Source organism: Leptopilina heterotoma, unplaced genomic scaffold, assembly GCF_015476425.1.
Source record: "Leptopilina heterotoma isolate Lh14 unplaced genomic scaffold, ASM1547642v1 Lhet_7, whole genome shotgun sequence".
NCBI classification, from domain to species: domain Eukaryota; kingdom Metazoa; phylum Arthropoda; class Insecta; order Hymenoptera; family Figitidae; genus Leptopilina; species Leptopilina heterotoma.
In genome coordinates this window covers 575,945-599,230 of record NW_025111161.1, presented here as the reverse complement: position 1 = coordinate 599,230, position 23,286 = coordinate 575,945, and the positions used below count along the sequence as shown (strand labels likewise).

General features: G+C 27.4%; 1 protein-coding gene across 3 annotated transcripts in view; it reads left to right on the top strand.

Annotated features, from left to right (window-relative positions):
• LOC122510525 (synaptotagmin-7) overlaps positions 1-23,286 on the top strand; it is a 405,459-nt gene that overhangs the window by 41,521 nt on the left and 340,652 nt on the right. For all 3 annotated transcript variants that reach the window (XM_043625251.1, XM_043625250.1, XM_043625252.1), the window contains one exon: positions 1,235-1,350. The gene's annotated coding sequence lies outside the window, so the exon portion shown is untranslated. The remainder of the gene's footprint in view (positions 1-1,234; positions 1,351-23,286) is intronic.

Here is a 23,286-nt window from a genome sequence, read left to right as displayed (position 1 = left end):
TTAATTGAATTGAAAAGATAGAAATAATTTTGAAGAAATTACAGTAACAATATTGTTATTATAATAAACTAATAAATTTGTCAGTCGGTCATCTTTAATTATTATAAAACATAAAGAAATGGATCACTCCGAATCGAAGACTCGGAGTGATTTATATCTTTATGTTTTGTAACAATTTTTTTTAAATTGTTTAATTTCAAAAAGATTTGAATTTGAAATTTTTGAACATCTCAATTCCAATGAAAAAAAATGATTAAATATTTATTTTAAATAAAACTATTGATGTTTTCGAATAATTTTACTTTTGAAGAAATTTGTAAATAAATTTAATAAAACATTTTCACTTTTATTAAAAAAATTCCACTTTTCCCAAAAAAATTTTAAGGTGAAAGTGAAAATTTATTGAGTTACAGTGAGAATTTTTGGGTGAAATTGAATGTGAAAATATTTTGAGTGAAAGGGAATGGAAAAAATTTGAATAAAAATTAAAAGTGAAAATTTTTGAGTGCAAGTGAAAGTTTTGTAAACGTACCCAGATCTACAATTTATAAAAAATTATTCTTTTATCTCTAATGTAAGTCGAGAAATTTAAGAAAATGTAATGTTTGCACTCACAATGTCATTTTTTAAAATATGATTTTCGAATTTCTGCGAGGTCAGAAAATGTAAAGAATAAATCGAGTTTAAAAATTTTCGATAAAATAATGCTTTCATGAGGAAGCAATAAAAATTGATAAATGAGCAGAAAAACATGAGGAATTATTAAAAACATTTATTATATTATAAATTTATTTGTTTTTACTTTATAATACATTTAATATTTTTAAATAAAAATTGTAGGTTAATTAATATTTCTAATGATAATCCTGTTATTGGTTCATTTGGATATTTTGTTTCAATAAAGTAAAATATAAAATAAATAAAATTGCGAAATTTTTATTACTTTCAATTTAAGGGCTCTTCTTGCTCATAAAAGTCGTGAACCAATTGATTCTGACAAACGAATAAAAATCTACCCCTTTTCAATTTGCAATCACTTCACTATTTTTTAATTTACACAGTTTTATTTAATTCAAAAAAAGTAGATAAAAAATATCGGATGAGCCAAGGGACTTGGTTTTTCAGAGAAAAAGATTGATATTAGAATTCTTCTTTTATAGAGCTTAATTATTATTTTATTAATTGAAAAAATAAAATTGACAACAATTTTTCAATTTTTCTTTATTAATTTCAGAAAATCGATTGGTCGAGAGTCATGTGACCTTTCAACAAGCATTCAACTCGGTGATTCCTCCACCACACCATCCTTTCAAATGTTGAAGATTATTCTACCGCACGTCTAAATTGATTGTAAGTTTCATTTTCTGCTTTTTTTTATTACTTTTTGTTCAATTATTACTTCTAGCATTAGAAGAGTTTGAGATAACAAATATTGAAAACAAAAAACTAAAAATTCCGATGATTGTTCTATGCCTTTAGTTATTTTTCTATTTCGTTTTAGGTTTACGTAATAACCATTGTGTAGATTGCAATTCAAATTGATTTTTAATTCTATTGTTATTCCTTTATGTGTCGATAATTGATTTTTTAACTGATCTCAGTTTTGTGTTTATAAAATATTTTTACGAATATTTTTAATTTCACAAAATTTTTCAAAATCTTTATAAATATACAAATGAGATAACCTTTTGTTATGGAATATTTCTTTACGTGCCCATTATAAAGTGGTTTATTTAAGTCGACGAGAATAAAAAAAAAACGTTTGGAAAATTTAGACTATTTTTTTCGGTAATAAAAAATAATCCACTGTATTCAATTGATTTAATTTAAAGAATTAAATTGTACATTGCAATCAACTTTATGGTAACAGTAAAAAAATTGAAAATTGCACGCTTCTCGAAGCTACAACTGAGAAAACTTTACTTGTACAGTTAAGAAGTTGTTATAAGGAGGATACAGGAAAGTTTTTAAGAAGCTTGTTATGGTAGAATTTTTTTACAAGCAGAAGCGTTAATAAAGCGTTTTTAATACTTTTTAATTTGAGTATTCAAATAACGTAGATGAAGCCCAGAAAACTTTTTAAAACCTTATGCATTATATTAACGGGAAAAAATTCAAAGGAAAAGTGTCATGAATTAAGTCCAGTAAGAAGAACAAAATTGAAAAGAACTGAGAAAATTTACTTTTACATAAAAGAGAATAAGAGATTGCATCCTTAGATTTCCGTCCACTTTCTTTGTACTCTGTGCGTTGGATATAAATTTCTCTTAAAAAGAAATTTTAATCTTTTAAATTTTTTTTACACTCAGAAAAAATGTTTAGGTATGTCATAAATTTCTTTCGATGCTAACGTTCAGAATACTAAAACCAAAAGTTAATTTCTATAAGTTTTTATGAATTTTAAGAAATTATTTAGTAGTGTCTATAGCATTTTTAGCCTTGGTCGGCATTTTTATCCTCCTTCTTGTTGCGTTGCAGATTCGTAATCAACAATCAGGAATTTTTTTTTCTTTTCAGATTCAATGTTGTTAAATTTTTTTTTCTAATAAAGGTGAATTTCTAAATAACGTTTTTTTAATGAAAATGATTTTCTAATTTTCCTTTTTCTAATAAAGGTTATTTTATAAAAATTTCTTTTTCTAATAGAGGTAATTTTCAAAAAAAAAAAAAATTTTTTTTCTAACAATATTCAATTTTTGTAATGATGATCAAATAGATATAATGATTACAAAATAAAAAATTTAAGGAGATTTTTAAAATTCTTTAAAAAAATATTTGAGATTTCATTAAATATAATTGTAATAAAAAATAGAAATTATGCAAATTTAAAAATAATCTCGAAAAATCGTAATTAGCAAATAGAAATTATAAGGATTTTTTCCCCAAAAATATTTAAAATATTCTAAAAAAATGTTTTATAAATATATTAATTTTAAAAATTTTGGTATATAAAAATGATAATGTAAACTTTTATTTCTTATTGTCAAAGAACAAAATTTTGTTAAAAAATAGAAGAAAGAAATAGAAATAGAAATTTTGCAATATTTTTATTTATTTCTTCTTTTTCAAAAAGAAACTCATAATTTTGTGAACAGTACACCTATTCTATTTGAGAATCAGAAAATATGCAAAATAATTTCAATTTATACAAATCTTAATTTTTAAACAATTTTCTAACTTTTATCAAAATTATAGAATAAATATCATAAATTTCAGGAAATTAAATATTAGAAATCAAACCTTTTTAGAAAAAAGTTTTTTAGTAATAAAAACTTGTTAGAAAATCTTTTTTTAGAAAACAGATTTCATTGGAAATCGCTTTTTTTAGACAAAAAGGATTACAAAATATTTTTTAGAAAAAGTGACCATCTACCTTCTACGAGATATCAATTATTTAAATACAAAAATAAATAATATTGAATGTTTCTTCAAATTTAATTTTTACGAAGACTTGTATTAACAACTTTTGAAAATATTTAATTTCTTCTAAGGAATTTAATTAAAATTTTAATTAAATTTATTATATTAAAGAATTTTATAACAATTTTTAAAAATAATTTAAAACTTTTTGAAGAATTTTATTAAATTTTTTAAAATAATTGAAATCTTGAGAAGAATTTAAATAATAATTTTTGAAAACAATTAAATTCACGAGAAGAATTTTATTAAAATTTTTGAAAAAAATTGACTTCTTGAGAAGAATTTCCCTATCTATTTATAAAGATAATTTAATTCTTGACGAGAATTTTTAAAAAATTTTGAAAATAATTAAATTTCTGTAAAGTATTTTATTACTTTTCAAAAGAATTGAATTCTTGTGATGAATAATGTTATTTATGAAAATAATTGAATTTTGTCAAAAAATATTTTGCTATTTATTTATAAAAAAATAAAAATTAATTAAAATGTTGACAATTTTTTTTTAATTTTTTGAAAATAATTGAATTTATGTGAAGAATTTGATTAATTTCGAAAATAATTGAATTCTTGTGATGAATATTGTTATTTATGATAAAATAATTGAATTTTACAATGAATTTTATTAAAATTCCTGAAAATAATTGAATTTTGTTGAAGAATATTTTGCTATTCATTTATAAAGATAATTGAAATGTTGACGACAATTTTTTTTAGATTTTTTGAAAATAATTGCATTTCTGCGAAGAATTTGATTAATTTTGAAAATAATTGAATTTTTGTGATGAATATTGTTATTTATGATAAAATAATTGAATATTACAATGAATTTTATTAAAATTCCTGAAAATAATTGAATTTTGTCGAAAAATACTTTGCTATTCATTTATAAAGACAATTGAAATATTGACAATTTTTTAAATATTTTTTTAAAATAATTGCTTTTCTTCGAATTTTATTAATTTTGAAAATAATTGAATTCTTGTGATAAATATTGATATTTATCAAAATAATTGAATCTTTTCGTAGAATTGTATCAACAAGTTTTTTCTATAATTAAATCTATTAATAGATTTTATGAAAATAGTAAATATTTAAAAACATTGAATTGCAAAAATCTTTTAAAAATAATTGAAATGTTGCAAAGAATTTTATTTAAATTTTTGAAAATAATTGAATTTTGGGCGAAAAATTTTGCTATTTATAAAAATACATAATTGAATTCTTGACGAGATATTCATTAAAATTTATAAAAATAATTGAATGCGTGCAAAGTGTTTTATTAAATTTTGTTTAAATAATTGAAATTTTGCCAAGAATTTAATAAAAATTTTTTTGAATTGAATTTTGAATTGAATTGAATTTTGAATTGAATTTTGAAAAAGAATTTAATTAAAAATCCTTAAAATAATTGATTTTATGGGAAGAATTTTGTTGGTTATCAAGATAATTGAATTCTTTTGCAGAATAACTTAAAAATTATTGAAAATAAAATAATTGATTTCCTGCGACGAAAAAATAGGGAAAATTTTCAAAATAGGGTACGTTTAGGGTCCAAAATTAAAAAAAGGGGACTTTTTGGGAAATAGGGGACAGACTGTGAAGCCTGCCATTTCTTTAATTTATTCATTAACTAGAGACTACTTCTTCTTTTTGAATCTCCATAGTAATTTTCCCCAGCACTATTGCATTAAAATATTCCTGTCTATGTCCGAGGTCCTTTCGAACTTTTTGTTTTCTATTTTGAATGATTGTTTTTCTATTATGCATATGTTGCCTTTTCAATCCGAAGTTTTATGTATTTGCCATGGTATTCGGTTGTAGCTTACGATTCCAATTTCAGAAGAATTACTGAAAACAGACATGCAACTGGCTTGACTTGTTACATTGATCGTACTTTCTCATTTCCTCTTTTTATCCACGAAGATTAATGGTAATTCCAACGTATCGTTAACCTCCTGAATTTTTTAGCCATTTGCAACCAACCTTCGTGATCTAGCCAAAGCATTATTATCCAAGTACTTTCCTTACTTAGGTAGGTGAAGTTCACAACGTTTACGATCAACGAATTTAAAGAAAATAGAAGTATAAAAAGTTAATATGTAATGAAATGTATTAAAATATATTTCCTCCAACGCGCGAAATTTTTTTTTTTGAAATCCTTTTGCATTGAGCCAAGATTACAAAAAAAAAATTTGACCCCAATCCCAGTGGGGGAACCACCCCATTTGCCTCCCCCCATGTAATAAAAATTATTAAAAAATACATTTTTCGCAACGCGCGAAATTTTCTTTTTGGAAATCCTTCTACATTGAGCCAAGATTACAAACAAAAAATTTGACCCGAATCCGAGTGGGGGAACCACCCCATTTGCCTCCCCCCATGTAATAAAAATTATTAAAAAATACATTTTTCGCAACGCGCGAAATTTTCTTTTTGGAAATCATTTTACATTGAGCCAAGATTATAAACAAAAAATTTGACCCGAATCCGAATTGGGGAACCACCCCATTTTCCTCCCCCCATGTAATAAAAATTATTAAAAAATACATTTTTCGCAACGCGCGAAATTTTCTTTCTGGAAATCATTTTACATTGAGACAAGATTACAAACAAAAAATTTGATCCAAATCGAAGTGGGGGAACCACCGCATTTGCCTCCCCCTATGTAATAAAAATTATTAAAAAATACATTTTTCGCAACGCGCGAAATTTTTTTTTTTGAAATCCTTTTGCATTGAGCCAAGATTACAAAAAAAAAATTTGACCCCAATCCCAGTGGGGGAACCACCCCATTTGCCTCCCCCCATGTAATAAAAATTATTAAAAAATACATTTTTCGAAACGCGCGAAATTTTCTTTTTGGAAATCCTTCTACATTGAGCCAAGATTACAAACAAAAAATTTGACCCGAATCCGAATTGGGGAACCACCCCATTTTCCTCCCCCCATGTAATAAAAATTATTAAAAAATACATTTTTCGCAACGCGCGAAATTTTCTTTTTGGAAATCATTTTACATTGAGCCAAGATTATAAACAAAAAATTTGACCCGAATCCGAATTGGGGAACCACCCCATTTTCCTCCCCCCATGTAATAAAAATTATTAAAAAATACATTTTTCGCAACGCGCGAAATTTTCTTTTTGGAAATCCTTCTACATTGAGCCAAGATTACAAACAAAAAATTTGACCCAAATCCGAGTGGGGGAACCACCCCATTTGCCTCCCCCTATGTAATAAAAATTATTAAAAAATACATTTTTCGCAACGCGCGAAATTTTTTTTTGGAAATCCTTCTACATTAAGCCAAGATTACAAACAAAAAATTTGATCCAAATCCGAGTGGGGGAACCACCCCATTTTCCTCCCCCCATGTAATAAAAATTATTAAAAAATACATTTTTCGCAACGCGCGAAATTTTCTTTTTGGAAATCCTTCTACATTGAGCCAAGATTACAAACAAAAAATTTGACCCAAATCCGAGTGGGGGAACCACCCCATTTTCCTCCCCCCATGTAATAAAAATTATTAAAAAATACATTTTTCGCAACGCGCGAAATTTTCTTTTTGGAAATCCTTCTACATTGAGCCAAGATTACAAACAAAAAATTTGACCCAAATCCGAGTGGGGGAACCACCCCATTTTCCTCCCCCCATGTAATAAAAATTATTAAAAAATACATTTTTCGCAACGCGCGAAATTTTTTTTTTGGAAATCCTTCTACATTGAGCCAAGATTACAAACAAAAAATTTGATCCAAATCCGAGTGGGGGAACCACCCCATTTTCCTCCCCCCATGTAATAAAAATTATCATTAATACATTTTCCGCAACGCGCCGAAATTTTCTTTTTGGAAATCATTTTACATTGAGCCAAGATTATAAACAAAAAATTTGACCCAAATCCGAGTGGGGGAACCACCCCATTTTCCTCCCCCCATGTAATAAAAATTATTAAAAAATACATTTTTCGCAACGCGCGAAATTTTTTTTTTGGAAATCCTTCTACATTGAGCCAAGATTACAAACAATTTGATCCAAATTGGAGTGGGGGAACCACCCCATTTGCCTCCCCCCATGTAATAAAAATTATTAAAATACACATTTTCCGCAACGCGCGAAATTCTTGAACAACTATATCATAAATTTATTACTTACATGGAGAGAATAGTTATAGGCAGTGCCGTCATTAATTTCTTCAACCGTATGAAAATAGCGACCGTTTTTATACAAGTCGAACAATTGAATAACTTTTACTCCCTGTCATCTGCTATCTGAAATCGACACTTTTGTGCATTAGGAATATGTTCCATATGAGCACACACACATTCATACGTCTAATTTCTTCTCTCGTCGGTGAGCTTCTTTTTCGATTTCGTCGTTTTCCTTGGCTTGCTCGAAAAATGAGGCGCGAAATTTAAAAATAATATACTTTTTTAAGAAGTATTTTTAATAAACAATTTTATTATTATTATTTTATTTCTATTAAACAATGTTTATAAAATTCTTATGAGAAATTCAATTATTTTGAAAAATAACAAAATTTTTTAGAGAAATCCAATTCTTTTTAAACATTTTAATAACATTTTTTGCTATAATTCAATTATTTACAAAAATATTAAAATTTTTTACAGGAATTCAATTATTTTCAAATATTTTAATAAAATTGTATAAAAAAAATCAAATATTTTAAATACAATTTTAATTACATTTTTTTGAAATAATTTACTTATTTTCATAAATATTAAAATGCTTTTCAGAAATTCAATTCTTTTTGAAAAGCTTTAATAAAATACCACACAGACATTCAATTATTCTTAAAAATGTTAATAGAATTCTTTGTAAAATTTAATTATTTTTAAAAACTGTTCGCAATTCAATGATTTCCAATGTCTATAGACATTGGAAATCATTGAATTTGGATTTGGAAATTTGAATTTCCAAACAGAAATCAATTTTTTAAAAAAATTGTTGATAAAATTCTAAGGAAAAATTCAGTTATTTTATAAATATTAAAATTTTCGAAGAATTTCAATTATGTTAAATACTACTTTAAATTAATTAATCGAAAAATTAAATTATTTTTATAAATAAATTTTTGACAAGAATTGAATATTTTAAAATAAAATTTCCATAATATTTATTATATTTCGAAAAAATTAATTATTTAAAACAGTATTTATAAAATTCTTATGAAGAATTCAAATATTTTGAAAAATAACAAAATTTTTCATATAGAAATTCAATTCTTTTCAAACATTTTACTAAAATTTGTCGCAAGATTCAATTATTTTCATAAATAATAAAATTAATCGCAGGATTTCAATTAATTTTAATACAATTTTACAGAAATTGTTCAAAGAATGTAATTATTTAAAAAAATTTAATTTTTATTACTTGGAAAATTCAATTATTTAAAAAAAATGTTTTTTAAGTTCTTTGGAAGAATTCAATTATTTTCAAAAAAATTAGAAGTTTTCACTGGAATTCAGTTATTTTCAAATATTTTTATAAAATTGTTCAAAAGTAATCAATTATTTTAAATACAATTTTAATTACATTTTTTAAAAATAATTCATTATTCTTTTAGATTTTAAAAAATTCTTCCTAAGAATTCAATTATTTACATAAATCATTTTTCGATAAAATTCAATTATGTCGATAAATAACAAAGTTATTCCCAAAAATTTAATTATTTTGAGTCATTTTGATAATATTCTTTTCTCAATTACAAGAATTCAATTATTTTTAAAAGTAAAAATTATTTTTAGAAAATTTAATTATTTTCATAAATAATAAAATTATTTTTAGGAATTTTATTATTATTTATTATTTATTTATTATACATAGTTCCTGCCTTTCGGCTTTGAACGAATTTCCGGCATTCTCCTTTACCTTACACTTTAGATTAATTAAGGAATTTTATTATTTTTATAATGAAAATAATTTAATATTTTTTCTTCATTTGAAGTTAAACGATTATTAGTAAATATAAAAAGTACAAAAAAATAATAACTTTTAAATTGATATATTTAAATTAATCTTGGCTCAATGTAAAATGATTTCCAAAAAGAAAATTTCGCGCGTGGCAGAAAATATAATTTTTAATCATTTTTATTACATGGGGGGTGGTAAATGGGGCGGTTACCCCACTCAGATTGGGGTCAAAATTTAGGACCCTAAAGTTTTGAACGTTCATTTGAACGAAATTTTTTATTCTTCATGTAACAAATTTTTCTCAATAATCCTCATTAGAATAGTAAATAAAACAAATATCAATCAAAAAATTCCAAAAATTTTAATATTAAGGGTGAAAAACTACCCTTAATCAAATAACACATATATGCACAATAATAAAGTGCACAATATCACTACTATGCGCTCGGATTTTTTTCTAACAACAATTCCAAAAATTCCCAAAAACTATACCAAGCAATTTCCAAAAGGTAAGAATGCTCGCTCGAACCCCCGAAACCCACCCCTAATTTAAAATACTTAAAAATAAAATATAAAAGTCCAAAAGCGAGAGAATGCGTTCGTCTTTCATTCTGAAAATATTTCTAAAAATTCCTTAAAAATATACCAAGCAATTTCCAAAAGGTTAGAATGCTCGCTCGAACCCCCAAAACCCACCCTTAATTTAAAATACTTAAAAATAATATATAAAAGTCCAAAAGCGAGAGGATGCGTTCGACTTTCTTTCTGAAAATATTTCTAAAAATTCCTTAAAAATATACCAAGCAATTTCCAAAAGGTTAGAATGCTCGCTCGGACCCCCAAAACCCACCCCTAATTTAAAATACTTAAAAATAATATATAAAAGTCCACAATCGAGAGAATGCGTTTGTCTTTCTTTCTCAAAATATTTCTAAAAATTCCCTAAAAATATACCAAGCAATTTCCAAAGGTTAGAATGCTCGCTCGAACCCCCAAAACCCACCCCTAATTTAAAATACTTAAAAATAATATATAAAAGTCCAAAAGCGAGAGGATGCGTTCGACTTTCTTTCTGAAAATATTTCTAAAAATTCCTTAAAAATATACCAAGCAATTTCCAAAAGGTTAGAATGCTCGCTCGGACCCCCAAAACCCACCCCTAATTTAAAATACTTAAAAATAATATATAAAAGTCCACAATCGAGAGAATGCGTTTGTCTTTCTTTCTCAAAATATTTCTAAAAATTCCCTAAAAATATACCAAGCAATTTCCAAAGGTTAGAATGCTCGCTCGAACCCCCAAAACCCACCCCTAATTTAAAATACTTAAAAATAATATATAAAAGTCCACAATCGAGAGAATGCGTTTGTCTTTCTTTCTCAAAATATTTCTAAAAATTCCCTAAAAATATACCAAGCAATTTCCAAAGGTTAGAATGCTCGCTCGAACCCCCAAAACCCACCCCTAATTTAAAATACTTAAAAATAATATATAAAAGTCCACAATCGAGAGAATGCGTTCGTCTTTCTTTCTCAAAATATTTCTAAAAATTCCCTAAAAATATACCAAGCAATTTCCAAAGGTTAGAATGCTCGCTCGAACCCCCAAAACCCACCCCTATTTTAAAATACTTAAAAATATTGTGTAATTGTCTAAAATTGAGATTCCTTAAAAATATACTATTTTCTAAAATTTCTCATTATATTAAAATCACATATTTTTTTGGTGGATATGGGACTGCCATATAGTATTGCTGTTTCAGCCATACGCAGCGTAGAACGGCCATATGTATGTGAGAGGCAGTAATATGTATGTGGAGAACACCAATACTGTATTTTAATGGGAATAGCAATACAGTATTGCTGTTTCAGCTATACATCCTAACCATGTACTTGTATGTCAAAATTGACGTTGTCATTTTTTCAGTGAAATTTTTTTAAAATTTAATTATATTATCAATATTTTCACTTGTATATCTTTGAAAATTTAAATGTGTACGTCAAATAATTGCAGTAAATTTTGATTTTGTAGTCTATAATGTGAGATGAATTTTGTCGAGAAAAGCGGATAGGAAAGTCAAAAATTGTAGTTAAGAACAAGCAACCATCGGGTTTTTTTCGGCAAAGCTCGGCTCTGTAGTCTCTCTCTCTGTCTGCACTTGCGCATATACACCGAAGGAAAGGTGTCTTGCATGGAATGAATGAAACGCTTTTTATTGCTCTCAAGTCTTAGATCGACGGGGCATTATTTGGGATGAATAATATTTTTTAAAAAATTTTTAAAAAAAAATATTTTTAACCGAATTTTAGATACTAATTTTTAATGATTATAATTCGTTCCCGAATTTCTGATTCCTTACATTTATGTTTGTGTAAGTTCAATTGTATATGTAATACACAAAAAATACATAAAATTTGTAATAATGAATTAAAAATGAGGCAGGGAACTGAACTGAGATAGCAGAGAATGAGAGACGAGGAAAGGAGGCGGCCGTCGAGTGTCGACAGAGATAGTATTTTGTACTAGGTTCTACTTCGGTAATATTCGGCGTCGCTCGACTGTTGTCGACTCTGAAGCCCCGCCACACTCCCCGGAAGTTAAGAAGGTTAAGAACATAGACATATAAGAATAGACTGCGCGAGTTTCATGATTCCCATGAGAGGAGCAAGCCGGTGGTATGAAAAGAGACGGATAGAGCGTAAGAACTCTCTTTTTTCTCCCTCACTCCAAAGCATGCCGTGCGCTAGAAAGAGTCTGACAATCGGTTCTTCTGCTCTATCCGTCTCGGTCGAACGCATTGATGTCTCTTTCTATATCACAAGCTGAATTTGAATCCTCTTGCGCAGTCTATTCTAATATGTCTATGGTTAAGAACGAAAAGAAAATCTTCTACGCTTTCAATAATCAACGTATTTCTAAATCTTTTGAAGAAATTATGTCTCTGTACTCCACCCTATAAACAAGTATATTAAAATTAGTTTTAATTCTTAGTTTGTATTCATAGAGGGCATATAATTATCAATTTAAATTTACAATTTATAAATATTTATGCATTAATTTGTGATACATACAATTTGTAGTAGAAATTAAAAAATAAGTTTTAATAATATTAGGTATAAATTTTATTAAATATTTAAGGCCGATTTAGAATGCAATAGTCTTTTTTTGTCTATGTTGTTTAAAAAAATTTTTCTTTAAAAACTTTAAAAAATCTATTACATCTTAATAAAACAGTATACTTTTTTAAATTAAATATTAAAATTAATGTTTTTAATATGAAATTTTTTTCTTTTCCTTTACTTTTAAAAAATTATTATAATTTCTCTTCATTAAAGAGAACAAATAACAGAAACTTTTTTCTTTTTTTCAAAATAATTTTTTACTATCCATTGTACAAAATTTTTCTTCTCTCTTTAATGTTATAATTTAATTACGAAATAGTATATTACGATACTAGGCCAGAAAGTTGGATTTCCTGGCCGGCGTGATATATAAGGCCGAGGCGAAGCCGAGGCTTTATATATCACGCTCGCTAGGGTATCCAAATTTCTGGCCGTGTGTCGTATACAATTTTTCTGTATCCCCAGCCGAAAGTACGTTAAATAATTATTGTTTGAATAATAAAATAGCTGAATAAGTTGCCCGCCCGACTTTTGCAAAGTCGAGGCGAAGCCGAGACTTAGCTGGTCGGGGCGGGCATGAAAAAAAAATTATAAGTAAAAAATAATTGTAGGGGAGAGTGGGGCAAAATGGGGTACCTTTTTGAAATTGGCTGTTTACAGAGAACCAAACGAATAAATCGATTCAGCTAAACTTCAGAATTCTTCTTTGTACACTTAGCTTTGAGGAAATTATGATAATAGCGGAGAAAAAAATTTTTGAAAGAACTTATATCGTATTTTCTGAGAAAGTGCTAAAATCCCATTTTGCCCCACCCGTGGGGCAAAATGGGGTGTCATCAAATAACTATACAAAACATGGAATATTTTTCAAAATTCATTAAATTCTTGTTGTATGAGATTATAAATACAAACAAAAAGTAGGATTCTTTATTACTATGAAAAAACAAGTAATATTTATTGGAATTTAACAAAAAAACATCTATATTGCAAAATATCGATATATCGATAATGAAACATCAATGGTATAAATTTCCAAACAAAAATATTGATTCTTCTGCAGGAAACCTTTAAATATGCATAATATAATGTTTTTAAATAGTTTTAATGAAGCGGCGTAGCTTCCGGCATGCCCCACACTTAGGTACCCCATTCTGCCCCACACTGCATATTAAAACAAAATGCAATGTTTACAAGTTATTGTAAACAATTAAACAATCTATTCTATTGGAAATTACTCTAGAATAAGTACTGAAAAAGATACCACACTTGCCAAATTAAATGCATTATCCCAAAAAGTTTGGTAAGCACTTTAATTTTGAAAAAAATTCATATTTTTTTTGCTTAAAACTTAAAAGTTGTATAACTTTCAAAAAAAAATTTTCTTTGGAGTGTCTTCATAATTAATAACAGTTTCTTATCAACATGAATGATATATGTCGAGGATAAAAAAATTAAAAGTACCTATCATGGAAAAACAGAGGTACCCCATTTGACCCGCCTACCCCATTTTGCCCCACTCTCCCCTAAGTAAAATTTAAAAAATAGTAAACAAGAAATTTTCTTTTACAAATAAATATTTAATAATTAAAAAATAATAAAAGAAAATAAGAAATTTCATGCATTATTTTGATGACTGTCAGTTGTTTTCAAAACGTGAGCTCTGTAAGTAACGTGTTTGTGTGGTTGCTATGCTAACATGTACGTGTGTTGAAATTCTTGTAACCAATAAGAGCGCTCGTTGGGTCTGTCGAGCCGGCCACAAAAGTCGCTATTCCCGGAGCCAAATCAGACCGGGAAGGCAGTACTTTCGGCAAAGGGATACAGAAAAATTAATTTGTATTATTTATGAATAGAAAAACACGAGATTGGAATATTTTCCGTTTTCCTGAGCTTAATTTGAGCTGCCGGAAAGTAAAACCACATATAAAATTTCCACAGGCGTTTGAGTTGGTCTCTGAAGGTTGACAAGTCGATTATGATAAAAAATAATTTTTGAAATCACTTCCTTATATTGGAAGTTGTATTGGGCATCATTTTTCTTCTTTAAAGAAATTGATAACTTACCATTTTCAAGAAAAATGAAAAAAATGGATTTTTTGAAAACACATTTTTAATTGAATTTTTTACTTCAACTTGATCTAAAACATAAAGTTATGAATATTTTCTTTTGATATTTATAAGGAGTATAGTTTAAACTGCTTATCTATTTTCTGACAAACGCGCGCGAGTCAGGAGTCTAGGTTGTTTATGTATAGCCGCTCGCGTTGGTCAGAAAACAGTTTTTTAATAATATTTACAAAACGGTTAATTCTAGAGTGAAACTACTAGGCAAAAATATTTATTACACCTTAATGAACATTTTCTTCACTGGAAGTTTTCGACCACTAAAAATTTTTCAGATAAACGAAGCTCTCGAACATTGTAAGTAATAATTTTGACAATGTGTATGATAAAAATTAATAACTTTTTTTAAATAAAATATTTTACTTTCTTCCAAAGTTTGTTATTTTAAAGATAGTTTAAACTATACTCCCTGAAAATATAAAAAGAAAATATTCATAACTTTATGTTTTACAGCGAGTTGAAGTCAAAAATTCAATTAAAAATGTGTTTTGAAAAAATCCATTTTTTTCATTTTTCTTGAAAATGGTAAGTTATCAATTTTTTATGGAAGAAAAATGATGTGGAATCCAATTTCCAATAAGGAAGCGATTTCAAAAATTATTTTTTCTGATAATCGATTTGTCAACCTCAACCATCAGAGGCCAACTGAAACGTCTGTGGAAATTTTTTGTGTGGTTTTACTTTCCGGCGACTCATTTTTTAATTCACAGTTTTAATGAAAATATAGAACAATCTTCATAATTTCAATTTTTTTGTTACAATACCTACTTTTTAACAAAACTTAAATTTTTTATTGAAAGAAATGAAAAAAACTATCATGATTAATATTAGACAATTACAATGTTTATTACAAAGTATTATTTTTTTCAAAAAGAAATAAGTTTGGAATAAGTAAACACGATTTCCTTCGCCGAATAGCATCTCTGCTAGTGCTTAAAGAAAAGCGAAAAAGAGGCTCACGGACAAGAGCGAAAGTCTGGCATATGATTGTAGGAGTAAGCAGTAAGCATGTTGGAAGGAGAAATTCTACCGCGAGAGTGGGAAGCCGTTTGCCTCCGCTGTCTGCCAGAACAGCTGGTTACAGAGCGGAGTGGGGAGGCTTGATTTTGTCGAGTCTTCGAGAGGCACGATGCTCAAGAAAGTCCCGCGTGAAGGAATCGAGAAAATGTAGCCTTCCCCCACCATGCGGCACACGTTGATTGTTGAAAGCGCTGACGATTCTCCTTTCACTTCGCGGTATATGTGAAAGTGTCGAGGCTTTGAAGCCGACAGAAGTCGAGCTTTGACGAATATACTCGAAACAGGACACAATATAACTTGAGTACGTTCGGCACAGCTTGGCTCAGCTTCGCGTTTTTAGAGTCGCTGAATTGTCTCAGTACCAACTCGCTTTAATAAAATGTTTATATCTTCTTAAATTTTTATATTTTTAAAAATATTTTAAAACAATTATTGAAGAATTTTTAAATCTGTATTATATGATTGAAAAAAATTAAATAATTGTCAGAAAATTCATTAAAATATTTGAAAATAATTATTTAAAAAAAATTAGGAATTTAAAAAACTAATTAAGTTTTTATAAAATTTTGAAAATATTTGATTACTATACAAATGCTGAAAACAATTTTTATAAAAAATTTAAATTTAAAACATTGTGAAGTACACAAGGAATTTTATAAGAGTTTTCGAAAATAATTGAAATTTTGAAAAGAATTTTAATAAAATTTTAGAAAATAATTAAATTTTAGAGAAAAATTTATAAAGATTATTGAAATTTTGACGAGAATTTTTGTAAATTGTTGAACACAAAATAAATTTCTGCGGAGAATCATATTAATTATTGAGCCGCCGGATCGTAGAAGGGCACGTAAATTTTTCTCGGCCGATTTCTAAGTCCCCTGAACACTCAAAATTCAACTTCTGAATTTCAATATTTTAAATACACATCCTTATAGAAAATTTCATTCCGCATCTTTTTTTCTTATGAAATTTTTTTCTATCTATTTCCGTTTTCGAAATATTTGGGAAAAACTGTTTTTTTGAAAACTGTAAATTTAATGACATTTTTCACTTCAACTCGCGATATTTTAGACAATTTAAAACATTTTTTAATGAAACAAAAAAGAAAATACGTCTTAAGGTATTCTACGAATAATAAAAAAAGAAAAAAGTGGTTTTCTTTATAAACAAAATTGTTATTAATTTTTTTCTTTATTAATGTAAAAATCACGAACTACAATCTTCACGGCTCTCGTTTAACGGGCGAATTTTGAGTAACAGAGAACTTTCAGTGAGAAAGTTGTTCATTATGATCCAAAAAAGTTTTCTGGAAAATCACAGGGCTAATAATTAATTAGTGTTGAAATGGTAAATGTTTAAAGTTGCTAGCAGCCAAACGTGTAGCACGCGCCACTGGCCATAACCTATGAAACAACACTCCCATGCAACCGTGGCGAGTGACGCGTTCTATACGTTTGCTGCTAGCAACTTTAAACATTTACCATTTCAACACTAATTAATTATTAGCCCTGTGATTTTCCAGAAAACTTTTTTGGATCATAATGAACAACTTTCTCACTCAAAGTTCTCTGTTACTCAAAATTCGCCCGTTAAACGAGAGCCGTGAAGATTGTAGTTCGTGATTTTTACATTAATAAAGAAAAAAATTAATAACAATTTTGTTTATAAAGAAAACCACTTTTTTCTTTTTTTATTATTCGTAGAATACCTTAAGACGTATTTTCTTTTTTGTTTCATTAAAAAATGTTTTAAATTGTCTAAAATATCGCGAGTTGAAGTGAAAAATGTCATTAAATTTACAGTTTTCAAAAAAACAGTTTTTCCCAAATATTTCGAAAACGGAAATAGATAGAAAAAAATTTCATAAGAAAAAAAGATGCGGAATGAAATTTTCTATAAGGATGTGTATTTAAAATATTGAAATTCAGAAGTTGAATTTTGAGTGTTCAGGGGACTTAGAAATCGTCCGAGAAAAATTTACGTGCCCTTCTACGATCCGGCGGCTCAATTTTTGAAAATAATTGGATTCTTCAAATGAATTTTATTAAAATGTCTTTTCAAATAATTGAATTCTTTTATGAAATTTTATTGAAATAGTAGACATTAAAAAGAATTTAATTTTCACAAATTTTTTTCAATTATTAAAATTTCTATGAAGAATTTTATTAAAATTATTTTAAAAAAAAATTTAATTATTATGTACAAAGAATTTAATTAAAATTTTTGAAAATAATTAAATTTTTTGAATCAATTTAATTAAAACTTTATATAGAAAAAAATACTTAAATTGTAATAAATGAATTGTAGCATAAAGGTTTTTAAAATAATTGAATTTCTTTGAGGAATTTTAATCAAATTTTTAAGAATAATTTCATTTCTCGACGAATTCTGTTAAAATTGTATTAAAAATAATTCAAAGTCTGCGATGAGTTTTATTATTTATGAAAATAATGAAATGTTAAATGTTTATTAAAATTTTTTCTAAATAATTAAATTCTTTTGGAAAATTTTATTAAAGTAGTAGATTTGTTAAAAATCATTGAATTAATAGAAGTTTTTGAAAATAATTAAAATTTTGCCATGAATTTTAATACAATTTTTGGAAATAATTGAATTTCTCAGAAGAATTTCATTACTTTTAAAAATAAATGAATTTCTGCAATCATTTGTAATTACTTTAAAATTCAATTTCTATCAGTGTTTTTAATTAAAATTCTTCTATAAATCCATTATTATTAATAATCAATTAAAAATATATATTAAAAAATTTAATTAATTTCAGAAGAGTTGGAATAGGTAATTAAAATTTCTCAAAAATCCACGTTCTTTAAGGAGGATGGTGACACCATACATAACCTCAAAAGTAAAATATTCTCGAAATTGTTTGTACAACAAATAAAAATATAATTTAAATTAATTTGATCACACTTTGAATGATTTAGTTATAAAATGTTAATAAAACATTTATATTGAGTTAAAATATTTTTACAAATAATAATTTTTTAACATTCTATATTTTTTCTTTCAGCTTTAGAGAAAAACTACAATTTTTATCCAAATTTAACGAACAATAGCTCAGTTTACTCGTTGAAACATTATCTATAATCGTAATCTTTTTAAAATTGTTGAAAATATTGTGTTTAAAAAATATAAACAATTTAAATATTATTTTTTAAACAATTTTTTAACAACGTATTTTCAACAACATTAAAAAGATTAAGATTATAGATAATGTTTCAACGAGTAAAATGAGCTATTGTTCGTTAAATTTGGATAAAAATTGTAGTTTTTCTCTGAAGTTGAAAGAAGAAATATAGAATGTTAAAAAATTATTATTTGTAAAAATATTTTAACTAAATATAAATGTTTTATTAACATTTTATAACTAAATCATTCAAAGTGTGATCAAATTTATTTAAATTATATTTTTATTTGTTTTACAAACAATTTCGAGAATATTTTACTTTTGAGGTTATGTATGGTGTCACCATCCTCCTTAAGACAATTTCTAATTAAATTCATTCATAAATGAAATTTTACAAAATTTCAAATTAAAATCTTTTAAAAATCATCTGTACTTATGATAACTGTAAACGAAAATTATTTAAAATTTAATTAATTTTGAAATATTTATTTAAAATTAGATTTCAAGAATAAACTTTCAAAAATAACAATTCTAACCTTTTGAAAATTGCTTGGTATATTTTTAGGGAATTTTTAGAAATATTTTCAGAAAGAAATACGAACGCATTCTCTCGCTTTTGGACTTTTATATATTATTTTTAAGTATTTTAAATTAAGGGTGGGTTTTGGGGATTCGAGCGAGCATTCTAACCTTTTGGAAATTGATTGGTATATTTTTTGGGAATTTTTGGAATTGTTGTTAGAAAAATATCCGAACGCATAGTAGTGATATTGTGCACTTTATTATTGTGCATATATATGTTATTTGATTAAGGGTGGTTTTTCACCCTTAATATTAAAATTTTTGGAATTTTTTGATTGATATTTGTTTTATTTACTATTCTAATCAGGATTATTGAGAAAAAATTGTTAAATGAAGAAAAAAAAATTTCGTTCAAATGAACGTTCAAAACTTTAGGGTCCTCAAAATTTTTGTTTGTAATATTGGCTCAATGTAAAATGATTTCCAATAAGAAAATTTCGCACGTTGCGAAAAATGTAATTTTTAATAATTTTTATTACATGGGGGGTTGTAAATGAGGCGGTTCCCCCACTCGGATTCGGATAAAATTTTTTTTTTAAGTCTTTCCTCAATGTAAAAAGATTTCCAAAAAGAAAATTTCGCGCGTTGCGAAAAATGTATTTTTTAATAATGTTTATTACATGGGGGGTGGTAAATGAGGCGGTTCCCCCACTCGGATTCGGATAAAATATTTTTTTTTAAGTCTTTGCTCAATGAAAAATGATTTCCAAAAAGAAAATTTCGCGCGTGGCAGAAAATATAATTTTTAATCATTTTTATTACATGGGGGGTGGTAAATGGGGCGGTTCCTCCACTCAGATTGGGGTGAAAAATTTTGTTTGTAATATTGGCTGAATGTAAAATGATTTCCAAACAGAAAATTTCGCGCGTGGCAGAAAATGTATTTTTTAATAATTTTTATTACATGGGGGGAAGAAAATGGGGCGGTTCCCCCACTCAGATTGGGGTGAAAAATTTTGTTTGTAATATTGGCTCAATGTAAAATGATTTCCAAAAAGAAAATTACGCGCGTGGCAGAAAATATAATTTTTAATCATTTTTATTACATGGGGGGTGGTAAATGGTGCGGTTCCCCCACTCGCATTCGGATAAAATTTTTTTTTTAAGTCTTTGCTCAATGTAAAATGATTTCCAAAAAGAAAATTTCGCACGTGGCAGAAAATATAATTTTTAATCATTTTTATTACATGGGGGGTGGTAAATGGGGCGGTTCCCCCACTCAGATTGGGGTGAAAAATTTTGTTTGTAATATTGGCTCAATGTAAAATGATTTCCAAAAAGAAAATTTCGCGCGTGGCAGAAAATATAATTTTTAATTATTTTTATTACATGGGGGGTTGTAAATGGGGCGGTTCCCCCACTCGGATTCGGATAAAATTTTTTTTTTGAAGTCTTTGCTCAATGTAAAATGATTTCCAAAAAGAAAATTTCGCGCGTGGCAGAAAATATAATTTTTAATCATTTTTATTACATGGGGGGGTGGTAAATGGGGCGGTTCCTCCACTCAGATTGGGGTGAATTATTTTTGTTTGTAATATTGGCTGAATGTAAAATGATTTCCAAACAGAAAATTTCGCGCGTGGCAGAAAATGTATTTTTTAATAATTTTTATTACATGGGGGGTGGTAAATGGGGCGGTTCCCCCACTCGGATTCGGATAAAATTTTTTTTTTGAAGTCTTTGCTCAATGTAAAATGATTTCCAAAAAGTAAATTTCGCGCGTGGCAGAAAATATAATTTTTAATTATTTTTATTACATGGGGGGGCGGTTCCCCCACTCGGATTCGGATAAAATTTTTTTTTTGAAGTCTTTGCTCAATGTAAAATGATTTCCAAAAAGAAAATTTCGCGCGTGGCAGAAAATATAATTTTTAATCATTTTTATTACATGGGGGGTGGTAAATGGGGCGGTTCCTCTACTCAGATTGGGGTGAATTATTTTTGTTTGTAATATTGGCTGAATGTAAAATGATTTCCAAACAGAAAATTTCGCGCGTGGCAGAAAATGTATTTTTTAATAATTTTTATTACATGGGGGGAGGAAAATGGGGCGGTTCCCCCACTCAGAATGGGGTGAAAAATTTTGTTTGTAATATTGGCTCAATGTAAAATGATTTTTAAAAAGAAAATTTCGCGCGTGGCAGAAAATATAATTTTTAATCATTTTTATTACATGGGGGGTGGTAAATGGGGCGGTTCCCCCACTCGGATTCGGATAAAATTTTTTTTTTGAAGTCTTTGCTCAATGTAAAATGATTTCCAAAAAGAAAATTTCGCGCGTGGCAGAAAATATAATTTTTAATCATTTTTATTACATGGGGGGGTGGTAAATGGGGCGGTTCCCCCACTCAGATTAGGGTCAAAATTTTTGTTTGTAATATTGGCTGAATGTAAAATGATTTCCAAAAAGAAAATTTCGCGCGTTGCAGAAAACGGCATTTTTAAATAATTTTTATTACATATTAACTTTTTATACTTCTATTTTTTTTAATTTCGTTGATCGTAAACGTTGTGAACTTCACCTACCTCCTTACTTTTACAATCGTCCCAAGTCCAGCATTTTTCCACAATTAAAAACTAGTAATATTACATTTAAAATTCTTTTGTAAATTTATTGTTATGTTACCTCCTAATGTAATTTGGAATCAGAGTGAAAGTCAATAAATGAGTGAAGACCAGTTTCCGTTTAGACCAATAAAATACCTTTAAGAATTCGGCGTGTATTAGTTATATAGAAAATCAGAAAAATATAGTAAAGAATTTTAAGATCAATTTACCTTTATTGCACCTGTTAGAAGGTCGAGGCACGTTCTTAGATAATGCGTCTGAGGTCAGTGTAGATATAGGAAGAGCTGCACTTTTCTAATCCGCTGATGATTGACACAAGTCACACTCGACAGGAATTACTTTGTACTGGGAATATTACAGAGATTTCGGTATAGTGGGCCAAACGTTGGCGAATATAGATCACGCACTATCACTGCTGCTCATTAGATGTTCGATTAGATATTGTTATTCGATACTGAATTAGAAACTGATTTGCGGATCCAATTTCGGGCCTTTATATACTCAGAATACATCCGTGATTTAAAGTCATAGAGTTGTAAATAGATTGCTCATCTTTGGTTCCTTGTTATTTTGCTTGGTGTGGTCTGAGGTTGTGTAAAGGTTACGCACGTAACACATGACAGTTAAATAAAGTAAATAATTTAATTAAGAAATTTTTAATAACACTTGTCTAGAACTTTTTTTCTGCGAGTAAGACAGAACCTAATGTTTCCGAACGGATTTTTCATGCTGAACACGAATCCAAGGTAAAAATTGCCTATCACGTCACGTTTTCGAAAAAACTACTTCTAAAATTCCGACTTCGAATTCCTCCTTACAACGAAAAATACGTTCTGAAAAACTAGATCCCGTCCTGTTCGGAAAACAAATGTAGATCAGCGTTATTTATTAATACGACTATTTTATAATATATAAATTAAATATTGTTTTTCTATAAAATGCAAAGGTGTGCCTGCTGCTATCAAGTACCTGATTGTCAGTTTTGTTATGTCTCAGAACGAAACCAACATATTCAAAGAAAATAAGGATTCAGTTTTTTAACTTTACAAAGTTATATTTATAAATATAAAATATAAATACGTCGCGATGACGTGACAGTTTATTAACCACAAGAACTTGAAAAAAATAGAATCCGCATACAGTATGTCTTTTTAAAAATCGATTTCTATCCCCTTTGAAATTCCCAAACGTGTACTTGGTTACAGTTTATGAGACGACGTCATCGAAATTCTTATCTGAAATATTGAATATCTATATGCTATCAGATTCGTTTTGGTTTTTCACTACTTTTCTTTTAGCACATTGGCTATTTACTTGAAAAATAAAATTTCTTTTGACTTGTTTTGTTATTCACTTAAGAGATTTA